Source organism: Cyanistes caeruleus, chromosome 11 (assembly GCF_971803275.1).
Source record: "Cyanistes caeruleus chromosome 11, bCyaCae1.hap1.1, whole genome shotgun sequence".
NCBI classification, from domain to species: Eukaryota; Metazoa; Chordata; class Aves; order Passeriformes; family Paridae; genus Cyanistes; species Cyanistes caeruleus.
The window spans coordinates 20,825,448-20,840,438 of NC_141711.1; the positions used below are offsets into that span (position 1 = coordinate 20,825,448).

The 14,991-nt window shown below is 42.6% G+C and overlaps 2 long non-coding RNA genes across 2 annotated transcripts in view; one reads left to right on the forward strand and one right to left on the reverse strand.

Annotated features, from left to right (window-relative positions):
• LOC111922080 (uncharacterized) lies at positions 1-13,559 on the forward strand. Its single transcript, XR_015275071.1, has 7 exons — positions 1-390; positions 686-786; positions 1,102-1,155; positions 1,485-2,061; positions 2,961-3,153; positions 4,796-4,975; positions 8,993-13,559. It is a non-coding gene; the product is annotated as an uncharacterized LOC111922080 (long non-coding RNA).
• LOC147651096 (uncharacterized) overlaps positions 1,093-14,991 on the reverse strand; it is a 14,954-nt gene continuing 1,055 nt past the window's right edge. The window contains exon 2 of the long non-coding RNA XR_015275072.1: positions 1,093-9,170. This is a non-coding gene — a long non-coding RNA (uncharacterized LOC147651096). The remainder of the gene's footprint in view (positions 9,171-14,991) is intronic.

The window sequence follows — 14,991 nt, forward strand, 5'->3', positions numbered from 1 at the left end:
GAGCCGGGCTGGCGCTGCTCCCTCAGAGCGTTCCCGGCCCGCGCTCGGGAGCCGTGCGGCTCTTGCTCGGGCTCTGGGAGAAGCGTGCGGCCGCTGCTGGGCCCCGGCCCGCAGATCTCGCTGCTGGCCGAGGCTGGCCGAGGCTGCAGTGCCAGAGCTGCCGTGCGGCGTGGCACTGCCAGGGCCTCCCGGCCGGGCCGGGCTGGAGGTGCCCACACCTGAGGGAAAGCCCGCCATGGCAGCGCCGGGGCCGCTCCTACCCCGGGGCCGCCGGCAGGAGCCACGGCTGGGACGTGCCGACAGACCGGCACTGCTTGCACGTCTTCAGTAGATGGAGATGGTGCCCGTGACTAGGCTGCAGGGCTCCAGTGTCAAAGGGCTTTTAAAAGTGTAAATTACTATATTTTTACTACATGGCTTTGTGTATTGTGAAAAATGAGGTACACATTTTTTAAAATAGAATTTAAAAGCCTAATAGAAAGACAAGTAGGAGATAAAGTAAAATATACAGATGTGGCCGGGTGTCTCTGCGTTCAGCTAAGAGAGCACACTTTGTTAATAAAGGATTGTCCCTTAAAAGCAGAACCCTACTACATAGTCATAAATTCTCATACATAATTAAGACATTCTTCTTAACTTTTAGGTGTTCTTTTGTTTAGTTTTTAACTTCCCCTATTCTCTATAGATAATCGTTTTGATGCCACTGGGTTTTACCCTCTCCTATAACGGGTGCAATAAATTCCTCTCTTGGAGGGTTTGGAGGACTGCTGTCTTCCTCTGGCCAAGGTAATCTTAAGAATGCAGGGGGGTCTCTGACTATCTTTTCAGTCTCTGGGTTATATAAACAAAAGTAGTTTGTGCTTAAATATCATGTTATTGCCTAACATCTATATGTATTATACCAGTATTTCTAAGTTTCATCAATAACAGAAATAAAAGAACCTATATTAACGCACAAAGTTTTCTAACCTTACACATATAACTTTTATTTTAATATTTGTGAAAAGCCAATAATAGAATATGCACTTAGAACATATAGGAAATTAAGTCACTTTTTTTTAACTTTTTTTTAAAAATCTTCTTCTCCACTTCTTTTTCCAGTTATTTGATACCGTGAATTACGGCAGAATTAGCCCATGGCAGAATTACAAGACTGTAAGTACTATAAAATGAAATAATTTTTTACATTCTTCTGTCTTTCACAGACTGTTTAAACTTATGTTGGCTTGATGTGACCAACAGAAGAGTTTGGCTCTGCTTTTAATTCAAACAAGGAGCAGAGCTGGAACCTGTTGAAAAGAATCTCTTCCCTTCCTAGCTTATGCGAACTGCCAGGGTTCTTTTTTTCCAGCTCTGGGCTGGAATTTAAAATTATCCCAGCAACAAACACTCCTGTAAAGTAACTGATATAAATTAGGGATTTGGTGTGTGTGCTCACTAACCCCTGAGCCCCTCCGAGCTGCAGCTCCCTGTTCTCTTTGCAGACAGAGGCTGGCTATGGATGACAGTCGTGCGTCTGGCCTGCTGCACAGCACATCCACACAGGAGCTAAGGGATCATCCTTGCACAGCCCATCCTGGAAGAAGAGAGTTCGCTGATGAATCCGACACCGTTTTATGGCATGGCAGCAGAATAAAGGCTAGAATTGGTCCTATTCCAAGCCCTTTACATTTTGCTGTGTGTAATGGAGACAGGAACTACGAGTTTCCTATTCATGCACAATTTGCTGTCTGAGAGCACACAGTCCTCAAGGTCACAGGGGCTTGCAGATCTGTGTCTGAGATGACTTTAAAAACAAAACCAACCTTTATGTGCAACACCTGTGCTTCAGAACTTTACAATACAAATCACAAGCTGATTCCGACTGTTAAGTGGGAAAAAACTAAACCAAAGAACAAAACCAAAACTCTGACCCCACAAAACAAACAAAGAAAAGAACCACTAAGAAAATAAACCAGAACCAACACCAAAAGCCCCACAAATCCAGAAAAAGATAAAAATCAGGTGAAGGAGGCAGAGATCCAAGAGCAACAAATGGGCAGAGGAACTACAAAAAGACAGGTAATAAGAAGGGGCAGATAAGAAGTGGCTATGGCACCAAACTAGCCAGGGCATCTGAGATACTCTTCTCAAAAGCCTTCTGAAAACCATCTGACACAAAAATAAACAGAAAATAAATGATGATGTCTGTGATAATGGGGCTCTGCATGTTTAGCTGTAATCTGTCCACTGTGTGTAAGTTCTGTTTTCCTTGTCTTAAAAACGAGATTCACTTAATAAATTATAAAAAAGAATTTAATATAAACAAAAGACAATTAGGAGACAAAAGAAATAAAGCTAAGGGTTAAAACGGCCGGGTGCCCTGGTGGGTTGCCAGGAACACACCTGGTATCTTAGGAACACTCCTTTTATCCCATGCTTGCTCTGAGAGGTTAATGCATATTCAAGCATGTCCCCTCCCTGGTTCTACCTTCTTGGATCATGTTATTTTCTGCTGGTCAGCATTATTTTTGGAGTTTTGGTTTCCTTTTTGCTGCAGATGGTCACTTGTTGATAACAGCTTGGGCCCCTCATCCTTCCCCTGAGGGCAGCTGGTCTTCATATCTTCCGCTGATAACAGTTTGGGTTCTATTGTTCTCCTGATAACAGCTTGGGCCCCAGTGTCCTTCCCTCTGGGGTTTCCTTGCCTTGTACCTAGGAAATTCTTTTAAACTTAAGACTTGTTAGCATAGCTAAAAAGTATTTAATATATATATTCAACTGTGAAAGCCAATATCATAATACAAATTTATAACACTTGTTAAGTCACATCATCTGGCAAGGCTGTTTTTCTGTCCAAAGGAAAAACACTGCAGTGGAAAGGAGGCCAGCTTGGAAAATACTAAAAGCAAGAGGTAAAAATAATATGTTGTTTGGTAGGTTTGCTGTTTGCTCACGGGTTTTTTGCCTGTCTTTGAAAGGAGCTCCTTGGATGTTAATGCAAGCAAGAAGTCCTTTGTAAAGGGCTGTCTTTGCAAAATACCTGCCACTTCTGTGATGCAAGACCGAAACAGCTTCCCTTGGGCTGCAGCTGGAAGGCTTGAAAATGTGTTCCAGAAACTCGTGATATGACAAAGTCTGATGAACACAATTTAATGTCATGAACTGCAAGATGTAAGTTACCTGATAAAATAATCCGAGTATTTCCATGGCAAGCAGCAGGAAAGGGCTGTGCATTGGAATGACAGGAAACAGCCCCAGAGTGCATGATGGACAAGTTTCCCAGCCAGAGCAGACCAGAAGCACTGGGAGCACAAAGAGACACACCCAGGAGGCCCAGCAACTCCTTGCTGAGGGCCCATTTCATGCAAGGACTGGCAGTCAGAATACTAAATCAATTAAAAATAAAAGGGTGGGGGCAGGCAGCAGTGAGGTGGCCTCAAAGGTTCAGCTCTGTACTCTGCTTTTGTCACCAATATTCTCCTAGTTCCTGTGTTGGTTTTCCTAGAGCATTTGTAGCCAACAGAGCTTCCAGTCCCTTTGATCAAATCAGTCTTAAGAGCAGTATGAGTCTGTGTCAGTCATTTGGATGTGAGCACTGACAGGGCTCCAGGCAACAAAAGAACATTAAGTGCAGGCCACCCCTACAGCTTTTCATATTAATGAGCACAAAGCCTTTATTTTTGCAAAAGGAGGGAGGGATGTTGGGGGCATTTTTGCACCATCAGGTCGAGGTACAAGGCTTCGGATCTACACCGCACTGTGGCAAGGAGAGGAACACAGGTGGGGACAATCCAGGCTGTTAGCAGTGCCCCCACCCCTTCATTAGGGACATCACAATTGCTTTTTGAGCTCCTAAAGCAGCTGGTGAACAGCTCTTCTTCTTTTCTCGCCCCCTGCACACTGACAGGCAAGTTAAACAGAAAATCTGCCCCTCCCTCTATAATCTCTGAGCACCAAAGCAAAGAACTAACAAAAAAAACCCAAACAAACACACACAAAAAAAAAAACTGAAAAGAAAAGATCACTTTGTGCCCAGGCAGATGCTTTTAAGAGCTTTCTAAGATTGACTAAGCCAGTGCTAACACCATTAATCTCAACAAATATTTTTACTTCCAAAAGTATTGTGCTGAATGAAGTGTCACACATTGTGTGCCTTGCACAAAGCATGGGCCGGCTGCTGCCATGCACAGGTGAGTGCAGGGTCAGACCCTTTACCTTCAGAACCAGCCCTGCCTTCCTGAGGGACAGAAATTCATCTGTCAGAATCCCTTGGAGCTTCTGGAGCTGCTCTTGGCTCACCTGTGGATAACTGGGCTTCTGTGGAGAACTTTGAGCTTGGTTCCAGCACATGGGGTCTGCAGAATCTAAGCAGCATCTTTGTGGGGCTGAGAGGAATGACGCATTTGCCTTTACAAACAAGCTGTGGGTCTGCTGAGGAATAAAAATTGGATATGGAAAGAGAAAAGAAACAATGGTGAAAAACCATAAATTCTATAAGAATTAAAAATTAAGAGGGAGAGTTATACATTAGAGGGGAATCTTAGGTATCAGGCACTCTGGGAAGTCTGTACCTCTCAAGTACCTCAGCCAATGGGGAAAGAGAGAGGGATGTGTCACCAGGAATTTAGGATATAAAGGAGGCTGCGTCCTACAAAAATTGGAGAGAACCCAGGGGAATGCCCCATGGCCTGGCCCTTTATTCGAATAAAGTGAAAGGACTCCTCTGTCTCTATTTTGGACATAAACCTCTGGTGTTTGTGGATTAATTTTCCTGACAAATGGTGGCTTTGTCCGGGATATTTGCACCATCCAGGGCGGTGGGCAGCGAGCGCAGCTGAAGGCGCCTCACCCAGTTTTGGTGGCCAGCTCCCCTTGGTGGTGGCCAGCACCGGGCGATCGATTGGGTTCCCGAGACTGTCCAGGAGACAGACGAGAGGTGGACCAGGGGGGTCCATGAAGAGTCCACAGGGAAGGACCACGGAAAATCTCACTGGTGAGTAAAATGGGATCCTTGGGGAGCAAACTTGAGAGTGCACCCATGGAGGGTTGCAAAGGTAAAGCTGGGAAGGGCCCCCAGCAAAAGCAATGACAGTCCCATAATAGCCCCCAAAAATCCCTTGGGGAGAATGCTGAGCTCTTGGGACAGATTATGCATTCACCCGGAGGTAACTGGGGAGATAATGGTAAAATATTCTTATTTTGTGTGGCCAGAATATAAATTGCCAAAGAGGCTTATATAGCCGCCATATTAAACCAATGGAATTTGTTTGTGTCAAATTTTATGGAACTAGGTAGAGGAGAATTGGAAAAGATACACTGAAAGGAAATGTAGATTGATATGGTTTTGACAAGCAGAAGGAGAAATCTATGTGTCAAGAGAAAGAGGAGGAAGAGGAAAACAGTGAAGATTAGGATGTTTTTCAGCACCTTCCCCTGTCTTGTAAGCCAGTGTTGCCAGCTGCAGGTCCCCTGTATCCTCAGCTTCTGGAGCAAAGGGATCAGGGCAATGCTGTTCCTATGGTCCCGCCTGCAACTAATAATGGTGTAGTGGGAGGGGAGCAGCATATCATACCACCCCCTAGAACTAGAAGAGGAGCTCAGTTTAGGACATTAGCCCCCCAGACCCAAGAGACAGGGGTACACCAGATGCCACTCAGCCAAGTTCCTTTGGGAGGTCAGGGGGGAGGGTTTGGCTTTGTAATTGTAGCACTTAGCACCCAGGATATAAGTGGATTGAAAAAAGAATTACCCCCATATTAAGATGATCCCATAGGGGTAGGGAAATGATAGAAGAAATTTTGAACAATGCAGATTATACCGAGAAAGATTGAGATTTTCTTTTGGGGGTTTTGTTTGGGTCATCAGAGAAACAAACGATTTTGCAGAAAGCTGGGCAGCTGTGGGAAGATGAACATCCACAAGCAGTGGGGGAGTCTGGACCTAATGCACCTACAGTGGATGATGCCAAGCCCCAGGCAGAGCCCCAGTGGGACCCAAATAAACAGGCCAGTATGGCTCACCTCTGCAATTAGCATGCTTACTTGATTAGGGCAATCAAATCAGCGGCTCCCAGAACTAACAACATAGCTAAGGCTATGTGGTTAGAACAAGAAAAACATGAAAGCCCCTCTCATTGGTTAGAGAGGATTAGGGATGCCTTGCGGAAGCATGGGGGGATGGATCCTGAAGGACCAGCCTTTGACACATGACTGAAGGTACAATTTGTTACTAAGGCCTAGCCTGATATAGGGAAAATGTTACAAAAAGATCAAGAGTGGCACAATAAGCCTCTAGAGGAATTGGTTAAGAAAACCCAGCAAATATATGTAAGAAGGGATGAGGAAAAAGCAAAGGCTAAGGTGAAAATATTTGCAGACTTTTTGCAACCCCAAATGAATACACCACAGGGTTCAAGGGGTCCCCCGGGGCAGAGGGGACGGCGTTGGCCACAAGGAAGTGGCAGAGGCGTTCCCTCCTTGACAGGGAGAGCCGACCCAAACAGCGGCTGGGGAGGAACCAGTGTGCTGCCTGCAAGGCAGAAGGGCATTGGCAAAGGGAATGTCCACAGAAACAGCTGGACCCTCAGGAGGAGGAAGTCCAGAAGATCATGAAAATGGATTGTTAAGAGTGTCAGGAGCTCCCATGATATCAAGGACCCACCACTTTAGAGCCCTTGAGAACTTTTAAGGTGGGTCTGGATCGAGAGGAGGTGTGTTCTGGTACACACACAAGGACATCTTGATCCACCTTAAATTTTATACCTAAGGGGCAGAAACTGCCAAAAAGATCATTGGTTATTCAAGGAATGAGTGGAAAGGATGAAGGAGTGCATTTTATTCTCCCTCTCTTAGTAGATGTGGAGGACAGGTTTAAAATGCATAAATTCCTCTTTCTTCCTAATTGTGATTGTAATTTAAGAGGAAAAGATTTGATGGCTAAAGTGAAAATGCAAGTTAGGATTGTAAAAAATGACATGGAGTCCAACACTGTAATATCTTTGTGGAAAATGTCTGAAAAGGCTTATGCTAAAATAAACCTGGACGTGTGGTAAGGCCCAAAGAAATACAGGAAACTTGACACAGAGCCTCTCCAAATGACTTTGGAGCAACCAGGACAAGTGGTGTCTAAAAAGCAATACCCTCTTTCAAGGGAGGGAAAGAAGGGGTTACAGCCTGTCATTTAGTCCCCGCTACAAGCAGGTCTTTTAGGGCCGTGTATGTCTCCCTACAACACCCCTATCCTGCTGGTTAAAGCACCAGCTAGAACCTACAAGATAGTGCAAGATTTAAAAATAATAAATGAAATTGTCAGATCAAGGCATGCCACAGTTCCAGATCCCCTCTACAATCCTGAACCAGATCTCTTCTTCACATCAGTATTATTCAGTCCTGGATTTGAAGGATGCTTTCTAGGGGAGTCCAATTGCAGAAGACAGTAAGGAGTATTTTGCCTGTGAGTGGGAACAAGAGGAAGGAAAGAAAATAGGGAAGCAACAATTGACATCGACAGTCCTCCTGCAGGGATATCCAGAGTCACCGGTTTTGTTTGGGAAAGCTTTGCAGAAAATATGAAAAGCGTTTACTCCAGCCTCAGGAGTTAGGTTGTTACAGTATGTGGATGATTTGCTTTTATCAGGGAAACAGGAAAAGGTAGTTGAAGAGGCTACTGTAAAGCTGCTTAATTTTCTTGCTAAAAAAAGACTTGAGTGTCCAAAAACAAGGACAGTTAGTAGAAAAAAAGGTCAAATGTTGAGGACGTATTCTGACTGGAATGTTAAATGTATTGATCCAGAAAGAATACAAGAGATTTTACTGGTACCATTAGCCCAGCCGAAAAAAGAGTTACAGCAGTTTTTAGAGTTATTGGGGTAGTGCAGAGTATAGACTGAAGATTTTTCTGTTGTGGCCAGACCTTTATATTTCTTTTAAACCCAAGACAATCCTAATGTCATCCTATGGACATCAGAAGGAGAGCAAAGCTTTAGAGAATTAAAATACAAATTGGTTAATGCCGCAGTCTCAGCCCTTCCTGACTCAGAAAAAGAATTTGAACTATATGTGAACATAAAACAGGGTGATGCTAAAAGAATTTTGGTGCAAGAGCATGGGGGAACACGGAGGCCTGTTGCCTATTTTCCCAAGCCCTTAGAGCCGGTGGCCAGAGGCTGGCCCCTTTGTCTGCAAAACTGTGCAGCCACAGCTCTGATCACGGCTAGAGCCTGAAAGCTGACAAGGGGGAAGGTATCTGATTGTTAAAGTTTCACATCAGATTAAAGCTTTGTTAACTAAGAGACCCTCTAAGTAGATGACCAGTGCTCAGTTTTTCCAGTATGAGTCTTGTTTAATGGAACCAGAGGATTTAGAATTTAAAATTAGGAAAAGGTTTAACCCAGCCTCCTGTTTGAACAGCCCTGAAGAGGGGGGACAGGAAGAAACCCATGACTGCATTCAGGTAGTAAATCTCCAGATGCAAATGAGAGAAGATTTATGAGATAGTCCCTGGCCTGAGGGAGAAAATGTGTTTATAAATGAGTCTTCAAGAGTGCTAGAAGAGAAATTATTTACAAGATATTCTATCGTCAATAGAAAGCAATTAAGAAAAAAAGGAGGCGGTTACTGCCCACCTGGTCAGCTCAGACAGCAGAACTGTGTGGGCTTGTGAGAGCCTGTGAATTATATCAGGATGTAGAGAATATTTTAACAGAAGGTGGGCATGATATTTTAGTAAAAGCCTGTCTGCACAAACCAGCCTTTGGTATAAGTTGCAATATTAAAGGCTAATGTCCTTGAAACTTTCCTGAAGCAGAGAAAATGAAGAAAAACAATATCCTTGTGTCTAAGAGAAAAAATGTAAACCTGTGTGTATAAGCCAATGGTAACATGCTTAGCCCGCGGACCCTGTAAAACCCTATAAGAGTGTGCTAAAGATAGAAATAAACGATGCTTGCCATACTTCTGTGAAGACTGGTGAATAGTCTGAGCTGTTTCTCAATATCTGGCGCTCCAAACAGGGACCCTGAAGGGGCTTCGGCAGGTCGGTGTGCGGAGAGACTCAGTTACGGACCAGGGCTGGTGGAGCGGATCCGTGTGCGGAGAGACGCGGTCTCGGATCGGTACCGGGTAAGCTCGCCCGTGTGCGGGGAGACACTTTTAGCACCACAATCTTACCTAAGTTCCAACTTTACTACCCTGCAAGAAGAGAAACCTGATTTAAAATGGTTTCCATCTGAACCAGGGGGACGTGGGGGAAAGCACTGAAGTGTGCACAGAGAACAAAGGCACCCCCAGGGCAGAGGCAGTGCAGAAGAAGCTCCAAGGCCATGCTGGACAAATATCAGCAATTATGGAAACAGTTGAAACAGAAACAGGTGGCTCAGACAGCTTCAAAGAGAGACAAAATAGCCAAAAAATCGCTAACTATATGGTATCAAATTTGAAATTCATCACTGTAATTAAAAGTTGATAAGCTGCAATGGTCACCATTGTTACCACCTGGCCCTGAGAGGCTTTTCATGTAACATCGCCTGGTGCCCTTTTTCCTCTATCTGTGAACAACAGGAGAAATATTGAGAGAAAGAACTGCATTTGTTAAAGTTAACTTTGTGAGGTTTTTTCTTTCTCTCAGTTTTTCCTCTCTGCGAGAGTATGTGGGGGATGATGGAGACATTACTCAGACCTTCTAGAGATAACAGCAGCAGAGCAGCAGCAGAGCGGGCAGTTCACCCCCCTGCTACCTCTCTAAGAAAAAGCACCGGGACAGTATCCAGTTTGTTAAAAAGTCATGAATCATTGGGTTTTTAAAATGTTTCTGTATACCCTGTTAGAGTGAATTTTGTGTTTTAAGTAATTATGAGTTAATGCAGTTGCAGTTTTTTGGAGAAAAGTATTGTGATTCTTTAAAAGTTGTTATAAAAACACGCATAACATGTAAATATATATTCCAATTTGGACTTCAGATTGTAATTAAGAATTGGACTTGATGTTTCTGAAAAGTGCTACAAAAGCTGAATGGCAACTTGCCAAATCATGTGTTGCTGTGGTTTTTCTTTAGTAAAAGTGCACTTTAAAATCCTAACCGATTTAAGCATATACTAGGCAAATTCCTTTTATGAATAAGTATTTTACCAACATTTGTAATTATTGTGAGTTATTATTAGAGCCAATTGACATAGAATTGTGATGTATTTCTTATATTTTTATAATTATTATAGTGAATCCATGCTACTGTTCTATTGTGTCTAAAAAGTATATGCCAAATTTTCAGCTGCCTTTTTATAATAATAGAGGAAGATTAAGTTACGCTTTTATTTGATATAGATTAAGTGCTAATAGAATAAAGCAAAACTAACTTTTATTATGTTTAAGTTTGAATGTTTTTAAGTTAAGTTTTATAAATTTGATTTTCTTTTAATGTTTTGTTATTTCCTTTTGTTGTAACTAATTTTCATCATGTTTAAATATGGTTCAATTTGAATTGTTCTATGTTTGGTTAAACATATTTGTTTAAACTGTAAAGGATAGTTATTTCTTTTAGAGAGATGGAGATGACTACAACTAAAACAGCTGTGATAGAACACTGATGAACCTGCTTGTGGATAAAAGTGAATGCAGTCTGTGACACCCTTGATTTCATTGGGAGTTCTTTTGGTTGTTGCAATCACTGCAGTTTTTGTTTTTTATAGCTTTCTTATTTTTCAGTGTTTCCAGAATTCCAAGAAAATGTACCATTGCTGAGAGTCAGCTGCCATGGGAGAGGCTTCAGATTAAGCCAACTGCTGAATGGTTGAATTGGTCTGGTACCTGAGGCTTCTGATCATTTGCTTTGTATAAATGCATTTTAACAGTTTGCTGTGCTGTAAGCATCTCATAGCTGCTACTATTGAGAACCTTGTTTTAGAAATGAGTTAAGAGGCATCTTTCCAGTTTAAAGCCAGGCCCTGGCCAAGCCTTGACTTTATCTGGACAGAATGTTTGCCAACAGATCCAGATGTTTTCTGTACCAAATCACTATTTGAGTCAGTTTTTGACTTGGCAATTTGACCCTATTAATATGACAGCTGGATCAATTTTGAAGTGAGCTTGGAGAATCATTTCTGGAGGTGGTTGTCCAATCCTTCACTGATTTCTTTTGTTTGTTTGCAGACCCCATGATGCTGGTGCAGTATTTTATTGGTTAGTGGTAGTTTGATATTATGTATGTTATTAATAATGTTTATGATTTATTTGATTTTTAACTGCTATGGGTTTTTATTTATTGTGTATATGGTTTTATGTTAATGTTGATGTGTATGACAGAAGTACATCTCATTTTATTATTTTTTTTAAAAAAAAAACAAAACGGGGGGAATTGATGCCCTAGAAGCATTTGATTAGTGTAATATGTGCATTAGAAATTTGGACCACAATAATGAAATATTTATATTGAAAGTTTAGAAAGATCATATAACTTAAATTTCCAATTGGTTGAACCATAGCTAAGCCAAAATGCTTCATTAACTTCAAGGGGAGAAGAGTCTGTGTTTTGTTGGCAGGTTCAAAGAGGTCACCTGTCCATCTGACCAGACTGTCTGCCTCTGAACACATGAGATCCAGTAAACAGAGAAGTCACCACACAGCCTTGGTACTCCAGACAAGATCAAAAGTGGAGCTGTCAGGACACAGTTGTGTCTGAACACTACACAGACAGTTTGCTAACAGAAATTTTGTGTTGTTCTCATGATGTTGTGTCTCTACCAATTTTTCAGTTATTCTCTGTTTTAAGATTTAGAAGAATGTGAAGAACAAGCTGAACATCGATGCCCTCAGTCAGTCACCGATCAGCTGCCAGTTGACATCACAGGAGCAGCGGACATTCCAAGACTGAATCACGTTAAATCATTGTTTGTGAGAAGAGTTTTATAGAAGATCTAGAAGAGTGTAGAGACTCTATCTAACTGTATATAAAGCAAATTGTAATTGTATTTGACCCTTTCAGCAAATTGCTTTCACGCTTAGATTGCATAAATACCAGAGCACGTGTGTTAAAAGGGGTTAGATAATAGTTTAAGATAAAGAGTGTAGCTTGTATGATAATTGTTATTTGTAGGTTATTGATAACTTTAGAAAAGATATTAGTATGAAGTATAAGTATTCCCCCTTCAAGAGTTAATATAAGCATATTTGAAAGTTCATTTCACATTAATGCCTTAATTGTGAGTCTGCAGGCATGGTGGCATTTGCATGGAACACACTGCTTATGGTAATTGTGCTGTGTATAGTCCCAGCTGTCTGCTGATATCCAAAAGTGACAGAACATTTGGGTCACTCTGGCACACTTGAGTGGCCAAAAAATCGATGTGTTTTAGCCTAGCCACACCTGGAGATCCTTTTCACACCTGTCTCATAGGAGTCCCTGAATGGGATCCTCAAGCATTTAAAGGTTTAGTTTGCAATGAAATTCAATTGAATCAATTGGCAATGTTGCAAGAGTGCAATCGCACTGTTGGCTTCACATTAAGACAACTTGAAGCCTGCTGGCAAACAAAAATTATCAAAGTTCTCAATGTTACCATAGAGCCCCCAGAAGAATTGGACTTGTTAGGTTCCACCAATACCTCAGGTGGATGAATAATGTTTGAATCCCCAACAGAAAGCCACTCCAACAAAGTAATGCAACACTGAGCTCCAGTTAACCCTATAGTTGATCTTGTTACTAACACTGAAAGTAAAGCTTTTATTCACGGTGCAATCTCACAGGACAATTACCAAGGTGATTACCTAGTTCAATATTCCTAATATGTGGAGATAGAGCATGGAATGGAATTCCTGCTAGTCCACATGGAGGACCCTGTTATCTTGGGAAACTTACATTGTTCCATCCAAGCTTGCATCAATTGCTGAATGTAGCTGGTAAAATAAAAAACATCAAACAGTCAAAGTGAAGCCTGAATGAATTACAATGTAATGATGTTAGAGACCCTGACTTTTGGAATCGTGGTATAATATGGGCAACCTCCTTCTTTACTCCAGGAGCAGCTGCTGCTAAACTCTTGTCAACTCTAAAAAGGCTCGCTTATCGGACTAGAAAAGAATTCTACTAAACATCCACAATGTTAAGTGAACTTTCAGCTGATGTGAGTAGTGTACATCATGCAGTATTGCAAAATACTTGCAATCTTGCAACTACAACAGCTACAGGATGGGTTACATGCCCTGAAAGAAGATAGTGACCCCATTGGAAGTTGGTTTGCCAGCTGGGGCATCGCTGGATGGTTGTGGCCTCTTGTGCTGTAAGGGGGATGGATTTTACTTATAATGTAATTGGGATGGTGGTTTTAAGTTGTATGTTATCCTGTCTTCATAGAAGTGTAATGTAACTTTTCTTTAAAAACTCCTTTCTCTGTTTCTCTGTTTCTGCTGTATCTCTTCTGTATTTTTCTGTCTCTTCCCAGATTTCTCAGCCTCCTTTGGACTGAATTCTTTTGGGATTCTCCCTCGTGGGGAGCCCTGCTTATCTCAGTTCTTCTGATTTGAAGGAAACTCTGGAGCTCATTAGAATCTTGTTTCTCATGTTTATTAAAAGGTCATCACAAAACTTAACAGGTCTCTCCAGGCTGGCTACACAAGGTTAATCTTTGCAATCTGGTACATTTCTTTCTTCTGATGGTACAAACAAGGCCTTGTGGCACACTTTGTGTCTGATGCACAAAATGGCTCTGAACTACGCAGTTCTTTAATCTTTATACCTATTGTTACCTAATTAACAATAGACACGTATATTATTTTTCTTAATGACCCAATGACCCATCACCTGTGTGCAGCACTGTGGCATTTTCTGTCCAATCACTTACTATTACCCAAAAACCTCTAGGAGAAGAACATGAAGAAGAAAGAGGAAGGGACAAGACACAACACTCTAAATCCTCCGTCTTGTCTCCTGTTCTCTAAACTAACTTTTTCACCCAGTGATTTAAAAAAACTTTCTAATCTACACACTTACACTTTTAGCTTTTATTATCTACCTTTAACATTTGTTCTCATATATCACCATGAAAACATGCTCATGAATTTCATGTTATATGAAATTCAGAGTTTTTCTGGATCTTATAACTAAGTATCAGAAACAAGGGCACACACTCTGTATTCCAGACTCCAACAGGTTCTGATCACTCAGAGCAACCAGAGGTTTTTCAGGAAGCAGAAAGCCTTTATTTTGGGTTTTTCAACCCTTTTTTAAGGTGTTCCAATACAGGTTATCTTGACTGGTAGAAAGAACAAGACCTCCCTCATCCCACTGGTTGGATAAGAGAAAAACACTCTCAGGACATCTGTGTCTTGTTTTGGGAAAGCAAACCTTACTCTCACTGACACTCCTTGAGAGAGAAAATGTTCTCCAAAGACTTTCCCTTGGAAACAATCAGCCCCTGAGAGCTTGAATGTCTCTCAGGTTCAGAAAATCATGTCCACAGTCAGGCTGTGTCCCTGGTGTTGCTCTTGATGGTTCCCTCTTTTCCTGGGCACTCCAGTGGAGGAGGTGCAGGCCCAGGTGAAGCCACTGAAGGAAATGTGCCCTCAGCCCAGGGACGCTCAGCTTGGACTCCCCCAGCCCCTCAGGGCCCCACTGCTGGTCACAGCAGCCCCTGCCTGGCTCCTGCCCACCCACACCGTGGTCAGCCCTGGCAGCTCCTGGACATGGAGCTCAGCCAGGGCTGGTGCTGTGTGGGCTTTGCTGGTGCTACCAGCCGGACACTGGGCTAACAGCTCCATCTCTTTATTGGAACGGATGAAGGGGCCATCACCTACACTGGCAGATGGGCTCACCTTCAGTGCTGTTTAGAGGGCAGGGCCAGGGGGCTCAGGGACAGAGGAAGGGCCACGTTGGTCTCAGGTGGGGCTGGAGGGTGCTGGGCTGGGTCTGGGGTCTCTACAAGAACTATGGAATGGGCTACGCCGAGGCAGAGGAAGACCAAAAAAGGGACTGAAGGGACCTTGGGGATACCCATGGGGAGAAGAGTTGACCGTGGGATCTACA